Source organism: Pan troglodytes, chromosome 16 (assembly GCF_028858775.2).
Source record: "Pan troglodytes isolate AG18354 chromosome 16, NHGRI_mPanTro3-v2.0_pri, whole genome shotgun sequence".
Taxonomy (NCBI): Eukaryota; Metazoa; Chordata; class Mammalia; order Primates; family Hominidae; genus Pan; species Pan troglodytes.
Genome location: NC_072414.2, coordinates 22604574 through 22629838, shown reverse-complemented (window position 1 = coordinate 22629838; position 25265 = coordinate 22604574). Strand labels below are relative to the sequence as shown.

General features: G+C 40.3%; 1 long non-coding RNA gene across 1 annotated transcript in view; it reads right to left on the bottom strand.

Annotated features, from left to right (window-relative positions):
- Positions 1–6705: 6705 nt before the first annotated feature.
- Positions 6706–25265, bottom strand: part of LOC112208038 (uncharacterized) — a 38269-nt gene continuing 19709 nt past the window's right edge. The window contains exons 3-5 of the long non-coding RNA XR_008539291.2: positions 10809–11061; positions 9875–9987; positions 6706–7158 (exon numbers count right to left, since the gene is read on the bottom strand). This is a non-coding gene — a long non-coding RNA (uncharacterized LOC112208038). The remainder of the gene's footprint in view (positions 7159–9874; positions 9988–10808; positions 11062–25265) is intronic.

The following is a 25265-nucleotide window of genomic DNA, read 5'->3' as shown; positions in this document are numbered from 1 at the left end:
CTCACTCCATCTCAGTACTTGCAGTTTAAAACTTGGTAGGCTGATGAAGCTCAAACTCAGGCAAAAGAAATCACACAAGTGCAGCCACCTGTGCCTGTTTTCTTTGATCAGTTAATATGAGTTGGCCCTAACTGGGGTTGATTAGAGAATCAAGCACTAATGGAAGATGTTGCCATTGTTCAGCTGTGCTTCATGTGCTTACATGCATAGAAAAGGATAAATGTTACAGGGGAAAAGTATCCTTATTTCAGTTCTGTCTGACAAGGACCTAAAGAACCATATATTAATTTTATTGCTCAGCTCCAAGAGGCTGTGTATAAAGCCGTAAATGATCAAAACAGCTCAGGATGTTGTAATACAGCTTCTTGCATACAATAATGCTAATGCAGAGTGTCAAACTGCTATTAGATCCCAGACAGAGAGGGCCCATTTAACTAAATATATTAAGGCTTGCGATGGCATTGGAGATAACTTACATAAGGTTATTCTTTTAGCTCAGGCTGTGGCTAGATTAAGAGTAAGAAAAAATATGCTTCATTTCTCAGGCTCTTGCCTTAATTGTGGGCAAATTGGACACAAGAAAGGAATGTAGAAAGGAATTCAAAAGACGAAAACTACTACCATCAATCAACAGAAAAGTCCCAATGTACATCCCTGGTGTAAGAAAGGCAATCACTGGGCAAGTCCATGTCATTCTAAATTTAGCAAAGATGGACAACCTCTTTCAGGAAATAGGAAGAGGGACCAGCCTCAAGCCCCTCAACAAACTGAGGCATACCCAGCACAGCCACTGCCCTTACAAATGTACAGCAATTGTCCCCCCCCCTCAGCAAGCAGTGCTGCTGTAGACCTCTACAGCACAATTCCCATCTCCTTACTTCCTGGGGAGCCACCAGAGAAGGTCCCCACAGGAGTTAGGGCATCCTTACCCTGAGGAACTGTTGGGAACAAGCCTCCCCAAATCGGGCCATAACCTGGCCCCAAAACTGGCCATAAACAAAATCTTTGCAGCACTGTGACATGTTCTTGATGGCCATAACACCCACGCTGGAAGGTTGTGGGTTTACTGGAATGAGGACAAGGAATACCTGGCCCGTCCATGGTGGAAAACCACTTAAAGGCATTCTTAAGCCACAAACAATAGCATGAGTGATCTGTGCCTTAAGAATAAGGGATACTTTTAGTTAATCTAATACCTATAGAAACAATGCTAATGACTGGCTTGCTGTTAACAAATACGTGGGTAAATCTCTGTTCAGGGCTCTGCTCTGAAGGCTGTGAGACCCCCCCCCCCCCGATTTCCCACTTCACACCTCTATATTTCTGTGTGTGTGTCTTTAATTCCTCTAGTGCTGCTGGGTTAGGGTCTCTCCAACCGACCTGGTCTCAGCAAGTGGTGCCCATTCATGGGGGCTCGAATACAGGTCAAAGGATCGCTGGAGCAACGATTGGAGAATGTGGAACTAGCTGGAGGACACCCGAGTACTCTTAAAGCAATCCCCGTGGTGAGTAAGAAGGGGAGCTCGGAAGCATCAGGGTAGCAATAGGACAAGTGTGGGCTGTGGTTCGTTCTACCTTGGAACTTTTCCACAATGATGATGAGGAGGAAGGAGAGTATAACAAAGTAACAGTAGAGGTTACAGACCAGGTTTATTTGTCACCTAAAACTAAAGCAGAAAAGGAGGGAGAGGTTCATCCCTATCCTTCTGCACACCCTCATTATTATTTTGAAGAAAATGACCCTCCAGATCTTTCTTTTCTGGAGGACACTGGGTAAAAAGTAGTTGCCCTGGTGACTGTTCGAGCAGCTCCTTGAGCGACTGCTCTTAGTTCAATTCAGGCAGGAATACAGCAAGCTAGACAAAAGTGGGATTTAGAGGCTTGGCAGTTCCCTGTTTGAATACACCCCCCAGATCAACAGGGAAATATTATAGCTACATTTGAGCCTTTTCCTTTTAAATTACTCAAAAAAATTAAACAAGCTATAAATCAGTATGGACCAGGTTCTCCTTTTGAAATGGGACTGTTAAAGAATGTTGCTGTTTCCAGTCGGATGATTCCTACTGACTGGGACACTTTTACTCTAGCTTGTCTAACTCCTGCTCAGTTCTTACAATTTAAAACTTAGTAGGCAGATGAAGCTTCCATTCAGGCTGCTCGCAATGCCTGGGCCCAACCTCAAATTAATACATGCCATTAATACAGTAAAAAATAATAAGCAACACAGTAGCATCACCAGAATACCTGCATCAGCTGTTAAACAGCTGTGTAAACAATGGCAAGCTTTCAGGCTCCACCTACAAGGCTGCGTTTTGATTAAAAGGTTACTGTACATTGTATTTTTTTTCTTTTTTTAGGTGAGAAGAAATATCAGGAGTTGAGCAACTAGGAGGTGAGTCCTCTGAGGCTGAGGAGGCATTCTGCCAGATGGCTTTTTATAATGTTTCTCCAGACTCATCTGCCTCATTATCAAGGGCTTTTGTCTTGGAAGTCTCTCTTTAATTTTATAAACTGACATGACCTCTTGTTCTGTTATGAATGCAGGTAGCTCTAGTCCTTCAATATCTTCAATATCTCTATCACACATTTTCACCATGTCATCTATACCTTTACACTACAGTCCAATTTCTCCAACAGCTTGACTTTCTGTGTTCTAAGTGTTTCTACTTTTCCTTATCATTGCTGCTCACAGGGATATATACAGGCCTTATTGACATTTTCAGTATGTTAACACCACAGAGCAGAGAATAAGCAAAAATACACAATGAGTAATGCACTTAGGTCCCATCTGTGGGGATCCTGCCATTGGTGTGTCCAGCTTGCACATGTGCCATTCTGTGACCCTTTGTGTGTGTGCTTGCATGGGGAAATCTGAGCATGTGTAGAAAAGTTATACTGCAGCTGAAGGGGGCTGAGAGGGTCTTTTTTCACTAGAGAACATCAAATAAACTGTGTGTTGTTCACCTGCACTTTGACTGGGACATCAAAATCCACATGTGGTGTCATGTCAGTGCTCAAAAAGTTTCAGATTTTGAAGCATTTCAAATTTCAGATTTTCAGATTAGGGATGCTGAACCTCTAAATTTAATTTAAGGTAATATGTTGCTTGGTTGCCATGACACTAAAAAACGTGTCTTCTGCAACTGTCAACTTTTGGTTTGAGAAGACAGTATTGGCTAAGAAGTTCCTCCAGTTCAGCTTCAAAGACCTAGCTATAAAAATGTAAAGCAAAGGGACAAACATCATTTGGCATCATTCCCTGAAAAATAAATGGCTCCATCACAATAACAAATACATGATCCAAAACAAAGCTGCTTGTCCTCAGGTGAGGACGACAACGCCCACTGCTCCCACCACTGCAGTAGCATTAAAACTACTGCTCACTGTGAGATAAAATGATGGTGGCACTTTATTAGTCTGCATGCCCCAAAGGAACAGCAAAGGGACTGTCTGCCACTGCATGCAGAGCAAGAAGGTTTGATTAGGTTACTCACCAATTCTGACACTCTCCACCATCACTGGCAAACTATGAGGATGAAAATTCCTTGATGTATTTCTCTTTGTATGTCATACTCATATTTTTGGCTGACATTAGAGATATAAGAGGTTTAAATCAGGTGGGAATCCTAGGTTAAGGTTAAAACATGTTTTCAAATCTCAAAAAGTAAACCTATTATGTATGTGCACGACCCATAAATACGCTTCACACTCCATCCAGCTCACTGCATAATTTGTGAACCTTTTGTCTGTAAGCCCTCAATGAACTGTCCAAAAATGGGCTTTGCCTCCAGTGACTATAAAGTCACTACCTGGTCACCCCTCTCTGCTCTATCAGGGATGATCTGTAACTAGCAGGTGGGGTCTGGAAACAGTATTCTGCTGACTGTCCTGGGCTGAACTGCCTGAAGGGTAAGTCACTTACCACTTACTTTATGGTCACTTACCATAAAGCATGGAAAACTGTCATTAGCTGAAAAAATAAACCCAGCACCTAGGACAATAAATTCATGCCATACACTCCCAAATAGAAGACGAGGCTCCAATTTGTTTTCTGCCTCTTAGGAGCTTATAAAACTAAAGTTCACAATTAATGGGGAAGGGAGGAGACAGATGATCTTCATTGCCTTAGTTACAAACTTGCTTTGGTCTATGCTGATCCTGTGTTAAACTGTGAAATAGAATCTATCATCCTGGCTCTCAGAGGCCCTTGAATTCACCCTTTTAGTGCTTTTCTTACTTATTTTCAAACCTTCACCTCTCTCACATTGAAAATCCCAACTCTTAATACCCTCTCTAAAAAACTACCCCTTCCCACCAACCACCACCACCTACCCCACTCTATCATCTAAATCTGTTTCAAGATATAAAAATCTTGGTAATTTATATCTTAACACAAATTACATACTACCTTTTCAAAAAGCAAGTTAAGCCTGATTCTAATTGTGGGATGAAAAGTTTTTTCCCTATGAAGAAATTTTAAATATCATCAAGCATCTTGAGAGGTGCTAGCGAGGGCATGGAGCAAGGAATCAAATTCCATAGGCGATTGTTTTCTCTATCTTTATATAAAAATGTCCTTGCCCCAATTAAAGCCTCCACCAGGTATAAAAAGAAAGCGTTTGGTGATATTAGCAAGCAACAGTTTCCCAAATCTACCTTGCCCACCTCTTTGGCCTAAACTCTGCAGGTAATTTATTTAAAAAAGAGAAGGGTCCTTTGGGTAACAGATGTATCACTTCCTACTCTCTTAAACCAAACTCCGATGCTGCATCTTAGATAAAAGCCCTCAAATCTGGCCTCCTGAAGTCATGCTGTCATTTAACTTGGCTTCAGTCCCCTGATATTCCCCTGCAGGGAGAGAGCCTGCTCTTTGCCCCAGCCTTTACCCCATTCCTACTTTCTTTCACTCAGTCCCCCTCCACTCCCAGCACAACTCTGGCTGTATTTTATTACTAGTAGTAAACTTTATTTTTATCAAAAAGGGGGTAGGGGGCATTTTTGAGCTTATGTTGCAGAATACTTTATATAAGCCTAAAATATACATTCTGTTCATTAGATTTCTAGCTGCCCCAACTACATAAGCTGAGATGCTTGGTAGAAGCAATGGAACAAACTTCTCTAGTTTTACAAATATAACATTTGAATAATTTAGAACAGAAATTAATTGTTTTCAAAATATTTAACTTCTTTTAGCTTTTTAGAAAAAAAAAAACAGTGTCTGAGTAAAACAGGGCACTTTCTATTTCATTTAAGGAGAAAGCTAAGCTGATAATGCCATCATACCGCCTAGCTTTCTCATGTATATGACACTGATTTGACTTAGAAAGAAAAAAGTTTTAATACTCTCTTCTACTTCCCACTAGCAGGAAATTCCATTCTTGGCTTTCCTTTTCACCATTTCATCTACAATCACCTAGAAAAATGATGTCTGGTGCATATTAGGCCCTTAATAAAGGAATAAAGAAATGTGTGAAAGGAATTTCTTGAATAACTCTTTTAAAACTTTTTGAAGAATAAGACTATTATTAAGAGTGTTCCCGTGAGCAGGCAACAAACAATGACAAAAGCTATTATTCAGAGATAAAAATGTCCAAACATGGTTAGGATATAACTCTCTATCAGTGCATGACAGGTATCTATCAAGAAGTCTCAGAAAAAATACCAAGAAACATCACAACCAGATGCATGAATTTTGAATGAAATCTGTCTCTAAACAAACAAATACCAGCTATAAAGATATTCTTGGTAGCACTTTGAGGGGCCAAGGTGAGCAGATTGCCTGAGCTTAGGAGTTCCAGACCACCCTGGGCCCAGTCTTTACTAAAATACAAAAAATTAGCCAGGCATGGCGACAGGTGGGCCTGTAGTACCAGCTACTCAGGAGGCTGAAGAAGGAGAATCGCTTGAACCCGGGAGGCAGAGGTTGCAGTGAGCCGAGATCGCAACACTGCACTCCATCCTGGGTGACAAAGTTGAGACTCTGTTTCAAAAAAAAAAATTATTCAGACACTTAGGGAAATTTAAGTATAAACTGGATATTAGGTGGCATTATGGTTTTTTTTTTTCTTTTTTGAGACAGAGTCTTGCTCTGTCTTCCAGGCTGGAGTACAGTGGCTCAATCTTGGCTCCCTGCAAGCTCCACCTCCCAGGTTCACACCATTCTCCTGCCTCAGCCTCCCGAGTAGCTGGGACTACAGGTGCCCACCACCATGCCTGGCTGATTTTTTTATTTTTGTATTTTTAGTGGAGACGGGGTTTCACCGTGATAGCCAGCATGGCTTCGACCTCCTGACCTCATGATCCACCCACCTCAGCCTCCCAAAGTGCTGGGATTACAGGCGTGAGCCACCGCACCCAGCCAGGTGATATTATGGATTCTTAGGTTTAATAATGGTATTGATGTTATGTAGAAAAATGTCCTTATTCTTAGGAGATAAAAGCTTATATATTTAGGAGTGTCACAAAATCTGCACCATACTCTCAAATGATTTGGCAAAAAACTGTGTGTGTGTTTGTGTGTGTGTGTGTGTAGAAAAAAAAATCAAGCAAATATGGCAAAACATTAATGATTATTCAATCTAGGTGCTCACTATTCTGTTCTTTTCTGTATGTTACAATTTTTTTCAAAACAAAAAGCTGGGGAGAAGGAGAAAAAATTCTAAGCATCAAAGAAACTGTGTAATCCCCATTTTTATCACTTTTTTTGTGACCAAGTGATTTCACTCACCATTTTATTCATCAGTTCCCTATCTACATACTTAGAGCAAATGAGATAACATAGAATGCTTTCCAAAGTAAAAAGCATGATACAGAATATATAATATCATCGTAATCAACAAGCTCTGAAGTTTAATCACATCCAGACATCTGGCTTCTTTTTCCCTACCTTCTTATGGTTGCAGATTTCACCACTGTAACAGAGCCACATATATGGATATGTCTTCACTTAAATTGGCTGCATTCCAAACAGTGGGTCAACTACCACCAACCAGTGAAATCCAAAGCAGCAACTGGTGTATCCATTGACATTCTCAAAACAGGATGCATTTGGACCCCTGTGTGCAATCTTCATAGCACACAGACACTAAACAGAAAGGCAGTCATTGCTGTCAAACAGGACCCAAATGCCACACACAGTGCAATGAAGCTATAAGCTCCCTATGGAGAGAAAAGTAGACAAATCAAAAATATTCAATATCCAATCCAAGTCGGCATTAAATCTTGATTCCAGAAACGTGCATAAACCACTTCAAAGACTAAAATTTAAACCATCTTTTCTATAGCGATTTCCCATTTGGTTGGCAGCCATACAGGAGCAGAGAATGATTTAATTTACTTACAAGTATTCAGAAAAGATAGTGACTTCTACATTCAACCAGCTACAGCAGCTTAGCATCCAGCCAAAGCCTGCATCTCTCCCACCTTAAGATTTAGTGGTTGGCTAGAGTTAGCAGCATCCAGGCCACATCTATCTCTGCATTCTATGTTTGCTTCCAAGATAAAGACACAAATGGAGGCTGGCTCCAACCTAGCCAGAGATCCCAGCCCCACTCTCTGCATCCCAAAATTCCTCAAAGACCCGAGAGACTTTCCAGATTTCTACAGTCTCCTCTCAGGTTCCCTTGACAGTTAAATGCCCTCTCTTTACCTCAACTAGCTGCAGGTAGAATATAATGCATACAACAGAAAATCACTGTAAGTGTAATATGAAGATACACAGCCCTTTTAAGCATTTCATTATATTACATCTAGCTTACTTCTAAGTGATTTATTCAGATGTGACTGAAGAAAGTCTAAAGGGAAAAAAAGCAATTTAATTTGATAAATTAAATTATCAATTATAGCCAAATTATTTGGCTATAACAAATTAAACATTTTAAGCTGACAGAAGATGCAAACATTTTAAGTTGACAGAAGATATAAGATGTTCACTATCAAAATGTTGCAACTGATAAAAATGTTCTCAAATATTTCTGTCTCAAACTTGCATTGTTCATTAAGGAAGCAAAATAGGTGGGACATACACAGCAACAACATCCCTCAAAAAACAACTTGGCTCATTCCTATAAGCCAGGCCACAAATACATCATCCTTACATATGTTAACTACCTTCCAATTTCAAATTCTGAACTGTGAAATAAAGGGCTATTTTATTTGGCTGCTGCCAGTTCAATATGACTGTTTTTATTAAAACATCTCTAAATTGAGAAATATTTGGTGTTTTCTAAAAAACTGCAAATTGCAGCAAATGGCCAGGTAATTTGGAATAAACACCCTACAGAACAAATATATATTCAAGTTGCATAAGTCACTTTGAGCAATCCTTTGAGGATATTTCATTTATATCTAAATGAACCACAGGTTTAGCTGGCTTTTCCAGAAAACCAGAAGCAAATAATGTATGATTATAATGAAAACCATCTCAAGCAATTTGGAAATGAAGTACCACATGTCTTATGCTGTCCCTTCCATACACTTGACAAAACAGCCTATAACAAATTGTTTACTTTGAGATTTAGCAGGAAAATTCCATGAGATTTAAATGAGATGACTACTAATAAGCCATCTACCTTTGACTCTATTCCTATTAAAAATGGGTTAGGAAAGTGCTTTGAAAATCAAGTGTGTTCATCAGGGAATCATTTACCTAAGTCTTCTTAACACTGCTTAGTGAATATTAAGCCTGATGTAGTAAATACATGCTAACCACTAAATTGAAGGGGAAAGAGGGAGAACAAAGAGGCATGTAAAGTACACTTACTTTTTCTAGTAGGAAAAAGCCAATTAAAACTATCACCTATTAGTTTTATTGGAATCAGTCTTACAGGAGGACAAACTTCCTACTGTCGCTACCTATTCTCAATATTTTTCTTATTTCTTCCTAAACTTCTACAGCCGTGCTGTCCAATAAATATGTGAGCCACGTATGTAATTTTAAATGTACTGGTAAGCCCCATTAAAAGAAAAGGTGAAATTAATTTTAAATATACTTAACTCAGTATGTCCCAAATAGTAATCATAGTAATAATTTTAACATGTGATAAATATAAAAAAAATCAAGCAGATATTCTACGCTGTTCTTCCCACTCCAATGACAAAATCCAGTGCATTTAACACAACACATCTCAATTAGGACGAGCCAGGATTCCAAGTGCTCAACAGTTACAGGTGGCTAGCGCCTACTGAATTGGACACTGCAGTTTCAGTGCATTGAATTTCTATCCCACTTAGCGCTAATTAAAACTTCACCCTCTCACCTGACAATTATGCTAAGATCTCAGTAAGTAACCAACTACAGGCAGTTTCAAGCCCTACTTTACCTCTAATTACTCTTACAGCAATGCAATGAATCATGATTTAAAATTTAAAAAAAAAACTGCTGTTAAATTATTAGTCAAGCGTCCAGGGCAATGGACAGTAAAGAAATAATGTAGGTCATGGGCCAAGATGACAAAAACGGTCCTTTTATTTAAAGCTATAACAATAATCTGAAGCCAGCCCTGTAAAATAGACATCCATTGAAAAAGGCATGCTAGTTCTTTTGTTTTTTTGTGTACTTGGCCTCTTGTGTCCCTAAACAGACCTCTTCTCAGCAGGGTTTGCTTAGCAAGTCACTTGTTGAGTCTTGCAGTCTACAGAGGGGGTGGGGAATGGCAGGGGCTGGCATAGGAGTGAGAGGGGAGGAGGCAAGGTGAGGGGGGCCAGGTGAGGAGGGGGGCACTTGAAGGGGAGTTCAAGACCAGCCTGGGCAACATGGTGAGACCACCGCCCCTCACCGCCACCATCTCTGTTCTCACTCTGGTCTCACACACATGAACAAATTTAATTTAATTTAAAAATTAAAAAATTGTCTTAAAATAAGTGAAATACTTACATGGATTATGTATACATTCATTTTGTAGAACTATAGATCCCATGTAACTGGGAACTCTTTACTCTTCTAACACAACATTTATTTAGCCACAAATAAAAGACCAGTGATGTAGCCTGTACACAAAAAAGTAAGAAAACACTGGTTAGGCTGGGGCAGGGGTGGGGGGAAGAGATCTACGAAATTAAAATTTTATTGGGAAGGATCACTAATTAGAATCAGAACAATTACTGCTTTAAAGTAGTTAAGAACAGAGCACAAGAAACCCAGAGAAGAAGCAGATATGATTCAGAGCAGAGCTCACAGAGCAGATGGTATCTGAGCTGAGACTGATAGAATAACATTAATAAGGGCATTCACGGCCATTTATTATCACTTAACTGCAATGCATTTTGTATAAGTTATTTCTACTCTTCATATCGACCATGGAAAATAATACTTATTCTTCTCTTTTGAAGTTAAGGAAGTGGTAAGTGGTCTAAGAAGATAAATTAACATACCAACACCAAATAGCTCAAGTTCAGTGACTTAGAGTGCCCGCGTCTCCCCAAGAGGTTGCTCAGCAGGCAGACGAGGTAGAGAGCCCTTCCAAGAAGTGACAGTGAGATGTGAAAGGTCTCAGTGTGTCTCTGAGAACAACAGAAACCAGTAAGTAGACCAAGTGGGAAAAGCCACGGAAGAGGTCGGGATTTCCTCTTAAGAGAGCAAGAATAAACAGAGCAAGGCTGAGGGAAGCCATGGAAAATGGGCAGAATACCATGCATTTAGCAAGAAAAAACAACTTTTACTTTAGAAAGGGGGAAAGAATGGTGGTGGTCTAGGTAAGCCTAGAAGCAGAGGAAATGGCAGTGGAGAAAAAATAAACAAAATGTATTAGTTAGGGTTCTCCAGAGGGACAGATCCAACAAGATACACGTATATGTATAAGGGAGTTTACCAGAGAGAATTGGTTCACACGGTTAGAAGGCAGTCCCACAATAGGCTGTCTGCCAGGTAGGGAAAGAGAGAAGCTAGTAGTGGCTCAGTCCAAGTCCAAAAGCCTCAAAACCAGGAAAGCCCGCAGTGCAGTCTTCAGTCTGAGGCCGAGGGCCTGAGAGCCTCGGGGAAGCCGCTGGTGCAAGTCCCAGAGTCCAAAGGCATAAGAACCTGGAGTCTCATGTCCAAGGGCAGGAAGAAGGGAATCAGGTGTCCTGCATGGGAAGAAGAAAAAAAGAGAGCCAGAAGCTTCAGCTAGCAAGGTTATCCCACCTTCCTCTGCCTGATTTGTTCTATACAGTGCAGCGTGTGTACACCACTTCTGTGATATTGTTCCTAATATCCATGGGAAGAAAGGGTGATGTTACTCCCAATAGCGCATGGGGGTGTACATCCCCTGTGATATTATTCCTAGTATGCAGGGGCAGGGAAAGGATGACATTACTCCCAATATCGCAGACGGTGTTCTCCCTGCCTTGTGATATTGTTCCTAATATTTAGGGGATAGTGGGTGATATTACTCCCAATATCACAGGGGGTGTGCACCCCCCATGGTATTCTTCCTAATATCCAGGGGGGCGAGAGGTTGATATTACAGTCAATGTCACAGAGGGTGTACATCCTCCCGTGGTATTGTTCTTAATATCTGGGGGGTAGAGGATATTACTGTCAATATCACAGGGGGTGTAGACCCCTTCGGTGATATTGTTACTAATATCTGGGGGGGAGAGGATGATATTACTGTCAATATCGCAGGGGGTGTACACCCCCCCGTGGTATTGTTCCTAATATCCGGGGGGGAGAGGAAATTACTGTCAATATCACAGTGGGTGTACACCTCTTCTGTGATATTGTTCCTAATATCTGGGGGGGAGAGGATATTACTGTCAATATCACAGGGAGTGTACAACGCCTCTGTGATATTGCTCCTAATATCCGGGGGGGAGAAGATATTACTGTCAATATCACAGGGGGTGTACACCCCTTCTGTGATATTGTTCCTAATATCCAGATGGGGAGAGGATCATATCACTTTCAATATCGCCAAGTGTGTACATCCCCCTTGTGATATTGTTCCTATATTTAGGGGATAGTGGATGATATCACTGTCAATATCGCAGGGGGTGTGCACCCCCCCATGGTATTGTTCCTAATGTCCAGCAAGGGAGAAAACACGACTACTCCCAATATGGCAGGGGGTGTACACGTCCTATGCGATACTGTTCCTATATCCATGGGGGAAAAGGATATTGGGAACAATATTACAAACAATATCACAGGGGGGTGTACATGTCCTGTGATATGAGGAGTAATATAACCCTCTCCCCCTCTGGATATTACAAACTGTATCACAGAGGGGTGTAAACCCCCTGGGATGTGGAAAGTAGTATCATCCTCTCCCCCACTGGATATTACAAACAATATCACAGATGGTGTACACATGAGGTGTTTATGATATTGGGAGTAATATCATATCCCCCAGTGGATATTATGAACAATATCACAGAGGGGTGTATACACACTCTGCCTTATAGGGAATAATATACTCCTCTCCCACCCTGGATATTACATCGCAGGGAGGTGTACATCCCCTGTGATACAGGGAGTAATATCATCCTTTTCCAGCCTGGATATTACAAACAATATGGCAGGGGGCAGTACACCCTGGCGATATGGGTAGTAACATCATCTCCTCCCCGCGTGGATATTATGAACCATATTCTAGGGGGTTGTACACTCCCTGCAATATGGGGAGTAACATCGTCCTCTCCCCCACTAGATATTATAAACAATATCGCAAGGGGGGTGTACACTTCCTGCAATAAAAGGAGAAATATCTTTCTCTCCCCCCAGAGATATTATGAACAATATCGCAGGGAATTGTTCTCCCATGCTATATGGGGAGTAATATCTTCATCTTCCCCCTGGATATTATGAAAAATAACGCAGGGGAATGTAAATCCCCTGCGATATGGGGAGTAAAATCATTCTCTCTGGCCACGCGCGGTGGCTCACACCTGTAATCCCAGCACTTTGGGAAGCCGAGGCGGGTGGATCACGAGGTCAGGAGATTGAGACCATCCTGGCTAACATGGTGAAACCCCATCTCTACTAAAAATACAAAAAATTAACCAGGCATGGTGGTGGGCGCCTGTAGTCCCAGCTACTAGGGAGGCTGAGGCAGGAGAATGGTGTAAACCTGGGAGGCGGAGCTTGCAGTGAGCCAACTTCAGGCCACTGCACTCCATCCTGGGCGACAGAGCGAGGCTCTGTCTCAAAAAATAAAATAAAATCATTCTCTCCCTCCCTGGATATTATGGACAATATCACAGGGGAGTGTACAATGAGTTTCTAGAATATATTTGAGGAGGGTGAAGGGCGGTGTGTGCGTGCTTCATGGCCTTATTCAATTAAACACTCTGCTCTCAATTTATTGCTAAATCCTCCTTGAGCCCTTAGATTTCATAACGGTTGTTGCGAGATTTTTCTGGATGTAGAAAACGTACCTATTTCTTGCCACCTCATGGGCTACACCTTGACCTAACGTTTTTATGTAGATACTTATGCTTACTCTGTGGCCGTTCCAGGGTTTGCTGAAGATGGAGGTATATAGTCTGGGCAAGAGGTGGTGAGGTAAATTGGGGTTTATCGATTATAGAACAGGCTCCTTTAGAGGGATGTAAAGCACCGCCAAGTCCTTTGAGTTTTAAGCTGTTGCTTGTAGTGTTCTGGCGAACAGTTTTGTTGATCTAACTATTAGAGTTTAGGGTTAAGCATAGCGGGGTATCTACTTCCAGTTTGGCTCTCAGCTATTTTGTCTTCAGAATATTAAAGGCACTTTCATAGTTATTTCAGCTGGGGTTTTTTTTACAACTTTTTTACAATTTATTTAGAAACTTTCAGGTTTCTAAATATATGAATGAACCATAATATAAGCCTCAGCCAATACAATGCAGGTTAGGCCTCCTACTGTAAAAAGGAAAATAAATCCCTGGGCTCACAGCATTGTGGGGGATCATTTGATATTACCGCCGTGAAGTGTAGCTAGCTAGTCAGCTAAAAACTTTGACGCTAGTAGGAATAGCAATAATTATAGTAACAGAGGTGAAGCAGGCTCATGTATCTACATCTATCCGTACCGTAAATATATGGTGGGCCCATACAATAAACCGTAAGAACCCAACGGATCCTATAGCTCACACTAGGCCCATATACCTGAATGGTTCTTTTTTTTTCCAGAATAGTGTGTTACGGCATGGGAAATTATCCCAAAGCCCAGTGGGATGAGGATTTAGACTTCAGGGTGACCAAAGAATCTGAATAAATGCTGACATAAGATAGGATCACCTCCGCCAGCCAGGTAGAAAAAAGTAGTATTAAGATTGCGTTCAGTTAACAATATAGTGATGCCGGCGGCTAGGACTCGGAGACAAAGGAGTAGAAGAACTGCTGTAATTAGGACTAATCAGATGAAGAGGGGTGTGTGATATTGGGACATGGCTGGGGGTTTTATATTAACAATTGTGGTAATAAAGTTAATAGCCCCTGAAGTAGAAGAAACACCTGCCAAGTGGAGTGAAAAGATAGTGAAATCTACAGAGGCGCCTGCATGTTTTAGGTTTCCTGCTAAGGGAGGAGAGACTGTTCAGCTGATTCCAGTGCCAGCTTCTACTATAGTGGATGCAAGTAATAATAGGAAGGAGGGTGGGAGGAGTCAGGAGCTCATATTATTTATGCAGAGAAATGCTATATCGGGGGCGCCAATTATCAGGGGGACTAATCAGTTGCCAAGACCTCCAATTATAGTATTACTATAAAGAAAATTATGACAAATGCATAGGCTATAACAATGACATAAATTTGATCATCTAGTAGAGTTCAGCTCGAATAAGGCTTAAAGCTGTACTGACTATCCCTGCTCATGTGACAAATAATAAATATAATGTCCCGATATCTTTATGGTTGGTTGAGAATAGTCAACTGTCAGCCAACATAAATGAAGTGAGAAAAAAGGGTAAAATGACTGAGTAGGGCATTAGACTGTACATCTAAAAACAGAGGTCAAGGCCTGTTTTTACCAGTCCCGAGGTGATTTTCACGTTGAATTGTAAATTCAAAGAAGCAGCTTCAATCCTGCTTCTCTCACCTTTTTTCCCCCAGCGGCTGGAGAAGTAGATTCAAACCAGTTGACTAGGGAGTTTAGCTGTTAAGTTTTCGTGGGTTTAAGTCTCATCAATTTAGTAAGGACTTAGCTTACTTAAAGTGATTGATCTGTATTCAATTGACCAATGGTGGTCTGTATCAGAGAAAGTACATTTCAGGGCCACCATACAATGACTGTTCAAAAAGGCCACCAATATGGGATAGTCCTATTTATTATCTCAGAAATATTTCTCTTTGCTGGATTCTTTTGAGCATTCTACCATTCTAGCCTAGCCCCTACTCCAGAATTAGGAGGACATTGACCCCCAACAGGTATTTCTCCCCTTGACACCCTGGAAGTACCTCTCCTGAATCCATCTGTATTACTTGCATCAGGAGTTTCAATTACTTGAGCCCATCACAGCCTAACAAAAAATAATCAAAAATATACAATCCAAGCACTAATTATTACAATTATATTAGGTATTTACTTCACCCTCCTACAAGTCTCAGAATACTTCAAAACTCCCTTTGCTATTTCTGATGGTATTTATGGCTCAACATTTTTTATAGCTACAGGCTTTCACAGACTTCACGTCATTATTGGATCAACATTCCTCAGTCTGCCTTCTCTGCCAACTAAAATACCACTTTACATCTAGTCATCACTTTGCCTTTGAAGCTGCTACCTGATATCGACACTTTGTAGATGTAGTATGACTATTCTTGTATGTTTCTATTTATTGATGAGGATCTTACTCTTTTAGTATAAATAGCACCATGATTTCCAAAGTTTCGATAGCATCCGAAAAACAGTAATTCACCTAACATTAACCCTAGTAATCAACATCCTATTAGCCCTGTTACTAATAATTATTACATTTTGGTTCCCACAAGTTAATATATATATATATATAGAGAGAGAGAGAGAGAGAAATATATATATATGTATAAAATAAATATATATAGAAAAATCTAGCCCTTATGAATGCAGATTTGACCCTCTATCCTCTGCCCACGTTCCCTTCTCCATAAAATTCTTTCTAGTAGCCATCACATTTCCCCTATTTGAGTTAGAACTCGCCCTACTACTACCCTTACTGTGAGCCCTTCAAACAATCTGATACTAATAATCCCTGCGATATGTGTAGTGAATTCATACTTCAACCCCCGGATATTACGGCCAATATCAGAGTGGAGTGTGCACCCCCTGCAATATGGGGAGTGATATCATCCTCTCCCCACTGGATGTTATGGACAATATCACAGGAGGTTTACTTTCTCTGCGTTATGGGGAATAATATCCTCCTGTCCCTGCCTGGATGTTAGACATATTTACAGGGGGGGTGTCCACCCCCTGAGATATGGGGAGTAGTAATATCCTCTCCTGCCCTGGATGTTATGGACAATATATAAGGAGATGTACAATCCCTTCGATATGGGGAGTAATATCATCCTCTTCCCCCTAAACGTTACGAACAGTATCACAGGGGGGTGTACACCCCCTGCGATATCTGGAGTAGTATCATCCCCTTCTTCCCTAAATGTCACAGAGACTATCACAGGGGTGTGTACACCTTCTGAAACATGGGAATAATATTATCTTCCCCTCCGGATGTTATGGACAACATTACAGCCGTGTGCACCCTCTATGATATGCGGAGTAATATCATCCTCTCCCCCCCGGATGTAAGTGACAATACCACAAACGGGTTTACATCCCCCGTGATATGGGGAGTAATATCCTCTTTCCCACTGGATATTAACAATATCACATGGGGATGTACAACCCCTGTGATATTCGGAATAATATCTTCTAATCCACTGAAAATTATAAACAATATCACCAGTGTACACTCCCTGTGATATTGGAAGTAATATGATCCTCTAATCTCCTAAAAATTATGAACAGTATCACAGGGGAGTGTATACTTCTTACTATATTGGGAGTAATATCATCCTGTCCTCTTCTAAATATTATGAACAATATTACAGGGGATGTAACACTCCCTGCGATATGTGGAGTAATATCATCCTCTCCTCATCTAAATATTGTGAACAATATCACAGGAGGTTGTACACAACCTGCGATATTGTTTGTAGTATTCAGTGGGAAAGAGGATGCTATTACTCCCCATATCACAGGGGGTGTACACCCCCACTGTGATATATTCAATAACATCCAGAAGTAATATTACTGACAAAATTGCAGGGGGTGTAAACCCCACGTGTGATACCGTTCCTAATATCCCGGGGAAGAGAGGATGATATTATTCCCAATATTGCAGGGGGTGTACACCCACCCTATAATATTGTTCTTAATATCCAGGAGGGGAGACAATGGTATTACTCACAGTATCAAAGAGGTTGTACAGCCCCCCTGTGATAGTTTCTAATATCCAGGGGTGTATACCACCCTTGTGATATTTTTTCTAATATGTAGGGGGAAGGACAATGATATTACTGTCCGTATCACAGGGGGTGTACAACAAGCCCCCCGGGATATTATTCCTAATATCCATGGGAAGAAAGAATATTATAATATCACAGAAGTCGTACACCCCCTCTGTGATATGGTTCCTAATATCAAAGACAGAAGGGTATGATGTTCTTACCAAAATCACAGGAAGTGTATACACACCCTGTGCTATTTTTCCTAATATCGAGAGTGAGAGACAATGATACTTCCAATATCGTAAGGAGAGTACACTCTCCCCGTGATACCAGGTGGGGAAATGTTGATATTACTCCAAATGTCACAGTGGGTGTACACACGTTTTGCGATATTGTTCCTAATATCAAGTGGGGAGGAGGATTGTATTACTCCCACCATATTACTCCCCACACCCCATTATACTGTTCTTAATATCCAGATTTGGAGAGGATGATATTACTCCCAAAATCTCAGGAGGTGTAGACCCCTTCTGTGATACTGTTTCTTATATCCAGGGGAAGACTAGATGATAGTACTCCCAACAGTGCAGGGTGTTACACGCCACCCCCCATGATATTGTCTCTAATATCAAGTTGGGGAGAGGGTGATATTGCTCCAAATAGTGTAAAGAGTGCACACCAGCACTGTGATATTATTCCTAGTATCCAGAGAAGGAGAGAATGGTATTATTTTTAATATCACAGAGGGTGCACACCCCCCTTGTGATACTGCTCCTAACATCCAAGGGGTAGAGGATGAAATTACTCCCAATATCACAGTGGGTATACACCCCCCCGTGGTATTGTTCCTAATATCCAGGGGGTATAGGATGATAGTACTATAAATATCGCAAGGGGTGTACACCCCTTCTGATATTGTTACTAATATCCATGGGGGGAGTCGATGATATTACTTCCAATATCACAGGGCATGTACACCCCCCTTGTGATATTGTTCCTAATATCCTGGGAGGAGACTACGATATTACTGGCAATATCGCAGGGTGTGTGCATTCCTGTGATATTGTTCCTAATGTCCAGCAAGGGAGAAAATATTACTCCCAATATGGCGGGGGTGTACACTTCCCATGCGATATCGTTCCTAATATCCATGGGGGAAAAGGATGATATTACTCTAAATGTCGCAGGAGGTGTAAACCGCCCCTGTGATATTGTTCTCAATATCCATGGGGGGAGAGAATGATATTACTCTCAATATCACAGGTGGTGTACACCCCTCCCGTTATATTATTCCTAATATCCAGGTTGGGAGAGAATAATATTACAGGTAAAATAGCAGGGGGTGTACACTCCGCCTGTGATATTGTTCCTAATATCCCGGGGAAGAGTGGACAATATTACTCTCAATATCGCAGGATGTGTACACGCCCTTTGTGATACTGTTCCTAATATCCATAGGGGGCGAGGGTGATACCACTCCCAATAGGGCAGAAAAGGTACAGCCCCGCTGTGATATCATTCCTAATATCCAGAGGGGACAGGATGGTATTACTCCCAATATCACAGAAGGCATACACCCCCTCCCCATGATATTGTTCATAATACCCAGGGGGTAGAGGATGATATTACTCCCAATATCGCAGTGGGTGTACACCCACCCTGTGATATTGTTCCTAATATCCATGTGGAAAGGGTATAAAGTTACTCCCAATATCACAGGGGTTGTACAACCCCTTGTGATATTGTTCCTTATATTCGGGGGAGAGACAATGATATAGCTGTCCATATTGCAGGTGGTGTACAACCCCCTGGGAATTTGTTCCTAATATTCAGTGGGGAAGATGATATTAATTAAAATGTCACGGGGGGTATACAACCCCTTTGTGATATTATTCCTAATATCCAGGGAAAGAAAGAATATTATTCCCAATATCGCAGGGGATGTACACCCCTCTCTGATACTCTTTCTAATATCCCTGGGGGTGTCTATAATATTACTGGCAATATCATAAGGAGTGTATACCTCCGTTATATTGTTCCTTATGTCCAGCAAGGGAGAAAATATTAATCCCAATATGGAACAGGGTGTACACACCCATGAGGTATTGTTCCTAATATCCAGGGAGGGAAAGGATGATATTACTCCCAATGTTGCAGTGGTGTATAACCCCCCGTGATATTGTTCCTAATATCTAGGTGGGGAAAGTACAGTATTACTCCCAGTATAGCAGGGGTTGTACACTACCTTTGTGATATTGTTCTACATATCCATGGGGAAAGAAAATGATAGTACTCCCCAATATCACAGGTGGTGTACAACCCCTTGTGATACTGTTTCTAATATCCATGTTGGGGGAGGATATTACTCCCAATATTGCAAGTGTTGCACAGACCCCCTTTGATATTGCTTGTACTATGCAGGGTGTGGGGGGAGAGGATGATATTGGGAGTAATATCACCCTCTCTCCCCGGATATTAAAAGCAATATTCAGGGTGGTCGACACTTCCTGCAATATTGAGTATAATATCCTCTCCCAACCTGGATATTAGGAACAGTATCACAGGGGCATGTACACTCCCTTCCTTTCACCATATACAAAAATCAACTCAAGATGGATGAAGGACTTATGTAAGACCCAAAACTATATAAACCCTAGAAGAAAACTTAGGAAATATCATTCTGGACATAGACGCAGGCAAATATTTCATGATGAAGATTCCAAAAGCAATTGCAACAAGAAGAATTGACGAGTGGGACCTAATGAAACTAAAGAGCTTCAACACAGCAAAAGAAACTATCAACAGAGAACACCCTACAGAACAGAAGAAAATATTTTCAAATTACATATCTGAAAAAGGTCTAATACTTAGCATGTATAAAGAATCAATAAGCAAAAATCAAACCCACTACAAATAGGCAAAGAACATGAAGCCCCACATTCACCATCCTCAAGTCCATGTGCAACTTCTTTCTGGATGCTGGACAAGGACTTGGGTACCAAGAGGGCACTGAACGGGTTAACACTTAAGCCGTCTGTGGATTCTTTTTTCAAAAGACAACGTATGTATGGCAAACAACCATATGAAAAAATACTCAACATCACTAATCATCAGAAAATCAGAACCATGAGATACCATATCCCACCGGTCAGAATGGCTATTATTAAAAAATCAAAACATAACAGACGGTGCCGAGTTTGTGGAAAAAAGGGAATGCTTATACACTGCTGGTGGTGATATAGAAAGGAGACAGGGAAATACTGGGTAGAAGAGAGTGGTTCCCTGGCAAAGCCCTGCCCACAAGCCTGGAAACCCATGGCCCTAAATGGGAACAGGCATTCCTGCTTTTGCACCCAAAAGTTGTCTTTCAGCTCACCATGCACCCCCTGTCCTGTACCCATATATGCCCCAAACCCCAGGCTCCAGAAGCAGACAAGCAGATGAGGAGACGAACAGAAGAGCAGAATTGCAGAATGATGTGGCAGAAAGAAGAGACGGAGCATCTGAATGCCAAGAGGAGTATGGCTGGCAGTGGTTGGAGAGATCAGCCTCTGGATGGCAAAGCTAGCGGGGAAGATCATCTTCCTATTCCATCCCCTTTCCAGCTCCCCATCCATCCCATTGAGTGCCACCTCCACCACTCAATAAAACCCCAACATTCACCATCCTCAAGTCTGTGTGCAACTTAATTCTTTCTGGATGCTGGACAAGGAACTGGGTACCAAGAGGGCACTGAACAGGTTAACACTTAAGCCGTCTGTGGATGGCAAAGCTAAAAGAGTGCACTGTAACACATGTCCACTTGGGCTGTGGGAGTCGCAGGAACCCACCCCTAGACAGTACCATGGCCACTTGCCCTGCCTATTGCACCTGCCTGTCTGCATGCTCCCCTGCCCAGTAAGGGGTTTGACAGCACACACGGTGGCCAGACAAGCCACACCCCTGTTGCACATCCTGCCAAGGGGAGTCAGGGAAGTCTCCAGTTTCATCGAGAATGTAAATTTGTTCAGCCATTGTGGAAAGCAATTTGGAGATTTCTGAAATAACTTAAAACAGAACTACCATTCAACCCAGCAATCCCATTATTGGGTATATACCCAAAGGAATATAAATCATTCTGTCATAGACATATGCACGCATATTTTCATTATAACACTATTCACAATAGCAAAGACACGGAATCAACTTAGATGCCTGTTAACAGAAGACTGGATTAAAAAATGCAGCGTACATACACCATGGAATACTACACAGCTATAAAATAGGATGAAATAATGTCTTTTGCAGCAACATGAATGGAGCTGGATACCATTATTCTAAGTAAATTAATGCAGGAACAGAAAACCAAACAAACACTGCATGTTCTCACTTATAAGTGGGGGCTAAACATTGAGTCCACATGGACACAGAGAAGGGAACAATAGACACAAAGTCTACTGTGGGTGGAGGGTGGGGGGGAGAGTGAGGATCAAAAAAACTCCCTATTAGATACTACGTTCACCACATGGATGACTACGTAATCTGTACACCAAATCCCATTGACACACATTTTACCCATATAATAAACCTGCACATGTACCCGCTGAACCTAAAATAAATGTTGGAAGGAAATAAAGTTACAACCAACTCTTGTACTATTGTGAGGAAACAATCATATGTGTTGACAAAAAATCAGCTACTAATAGATTTATAATAGTATATATGTAGCAGAAAAATATCAGATAAAACTTATATAACGAAAAGTATGACTTAAAAACAGCATGACAATCTTTATGATGGGATATTGTGCAACTACTAGAAGCACATTTTCAGAAATTATTTATTAACATATGATAATGACTACATTGAGTGGTTTTTAGAAGCATGAATTGAAACCATGTATAAGCATGACTTTATGGAACTTATATATAACATTACACACACATTTACATAATTATAAAATAAGTATGCTCATGTTCATAATATGTATTTATTTATATTCATATGTAAGGCCAATAGGAAGTAATCTCTGTATCTGAGTTATTATTTCATAAATAATTTATGCTTGTTCTGTGAAAATAAAAACACTGCTATGGATCTTCCAAGTATCCTGAAAGGATGCAGTTTATAATTAAACAATAACAACTTTAGAAATAATTATTTTAAATAAGGCTATGATAAATCTGGTTTCATTGCACACTTTAACTTTGGAACATTTCATGAAGCGTCCCTTGATCACGACTCTCATATTCAGGAGTTTTTTGAGATCAAAATGGGACAATCAGTATGAATCTATTTTTTAGACATGCAAATGGATAACTTTAAATAGCAGTAGCGATATAATCAGAGTGCACAGTTGCTCTGGGACAAAACTTGGAAATGAGCATATTTTTAGATTCTTAATGTTTTACACACTTTAGCATTCCACAGCACCATTACATACTCATTTTTCTACTAGAATACCTTGGTAAAAATTCACAGTAGAGATCAGGCTTGTCCTTCATACATTAACTAATCAAGTAGGAAAGTGCAAATGAGAACACAGTGCCAAACATAGGCACCACATGGAAACAAGCATGGAACTGCCAGGAAGCCATTTTTGTAGCTTTGTAGCCCAATTATATTTTTCCCAATGTATTGCACACAAAACTTGGGGAAAAAAAAGAGGCAGAGAGAAAACAGGTTATATCAGCCCTATCTCACAATCCAAGTGTTCATCCTATTAGAGGAGTAACTATGTAAAACAAATTTTATCTGTTGAATGTCCTATTTAGTTAATCGTAAAACTGTACGAGAACACACTTGTGACTTATTTAGCAGCTTGTTTTTTCGCTTTCCACTGGCTTCACAAATGTCCTTTGGAAATAGAATGTACATTTGGAACCTTGTACACCTTTTCTTTCTCCAGTACCCTCTTGTCACTTCCATCACTAAGGTGACAGAAGCAACTAGGGGCAATGCATTTGTAGCACACCTGGGTCAGAGGTATCCTCCAGGGGAAGGATCAGACCTGCTTGAAAGCATGTCGTTGGAATTGGGAGGCTTCTAGTAGCTATAACATAAGCACTGATGTTTACTGTTCCCTGCCCTCCACTTTGATCACTCTGGGAAACGTTTTTTCTTAAAAAATCAGTTGTATTGAAACATAATTTACATAAAATAAATACTATTTTAAAGTGCACAGTTTGCTGAGTTTTGCCAGATGTAACCATCCAGGTGAATAAAATTGATTAAACTGACCTTTCAAATAATAAATTAACTTTGCAATCTTGCCTGAAATTTAATTTTTTCACAGTTTATTATCCATTCTATGTACTGCTACATTCAATTGGTTATCATGTTTTAAGGACTTTTGAGTCTATGTTTATGAGGGATAAACATCAAAGTTGTATAATGCCTTTGTCTCGATTTGGAATCGGCAATACTGGGTTCATAAAATAAGATAGGAAATGTCCCTTTAATTTTTTTTTTTTTTTTTTTGAGACGGAGATTCACTCTTGTTGCCCAGGCTGGAGTGCAATGGCACAATTTCGGCTCTCCACAATCTCTGCCTCCCAGATTCAAGCTATTCTCCTGCCTCTGTCTACCGAGGAGCTGGGATTACAGGTAAGCGCCACCATGCCCTGCTAATTATGTACTTTTAGTAGAGACGGGGGTTTCTCCATGCTGGTCAGGTTGGTCTCAAACTCCTGACCCCAGGTGATCTGCCCATCTTGGCCTCCCAAAGTGCTGGGATTACAGGTGTGAGCCACTGTGCCCGGCCCTTAAATTCTATTTCTTAAAAAGAGTCCGTTCAAGATTGATATTATAGGTACTCCTCAACTTACAATTGTCTTATGTCTTAATGAACTCATCCTAAATTGAAAATATTGTAAGTCTAAAACGCATTTAATATATTTAACCTACTGAATATCATGACTTAGCCTCGCCTACCTTAAACTTGCTCAGAACACTTACATTATCCTACAATTGGGCAAAATCATCTACCACAAAGCCCATTTTAAAATATTGAGTATCTCATGAAATTTATTGAAAACTATACTGATAGTGAAAAACTGGTCATATTGATGCTCATCATTAATGTACACAGATAAAAGCACCATTATCAAGTCAGAAGAGCACAAGTCAAACCACCGTAAGTTGAGGACTCTCTGTACTTTCTTAAATGTTTGATAGAATTCACCTAAGAAAGCATGTAGCCTGTAATTATAGAAATCTTTTTAAATTAAAAAAATTCTTCAATACATAGAGAAGCTATTACTTTTTCTATTTCATTTTGCATCAGTTTTAAGAATTAGTTTTACAAATAATTTCCCATGTTATTTTAATTGTCAAATGTATTGGCCTAAAGTTTTCATAATTATATTGATGTCTGTAGGTTCTCTAGTTACATCCTCTATTTAATTCCCATTATCTACATTATGTAGCTTCTCTAATTTTTTTCAAGATAAATCTTGCTAGCCATTGTTTATTAAAAAATTTTTTTTCAAAGAACCAATTTGTGGGTATATTAATGAGCTCCACCTTTTGTTATTTGCTATGTTGTTGGTTTACATTTTTATCTTTATCATCTTCCTTCTTCTTAATTTGGATATACTTTGCTCATTTTTTAGCCTCTTAAAAAAGAACCTAAAGGTCATTGATTGAAGCCTTTTATTTTCAATATATTACATCTATAAATGTACCTTTAAGAAATGATTTATCTGCATCCCACATTTTATTAAGTTTTTAAAAATTTTTCTTTCAGTTTAAACTATTTTTTGTGTGCGTGAAACTTTTCTTGGCCAATGGGTTTTTCTGAAGTATTTTGTTTAATGTTCAAATGTTGGGGTGTTATTGTATATATCCTACTGTTGTCCATCTCTGGTTCATGATACAATGCATGTTCTCCATTGCACTTAGA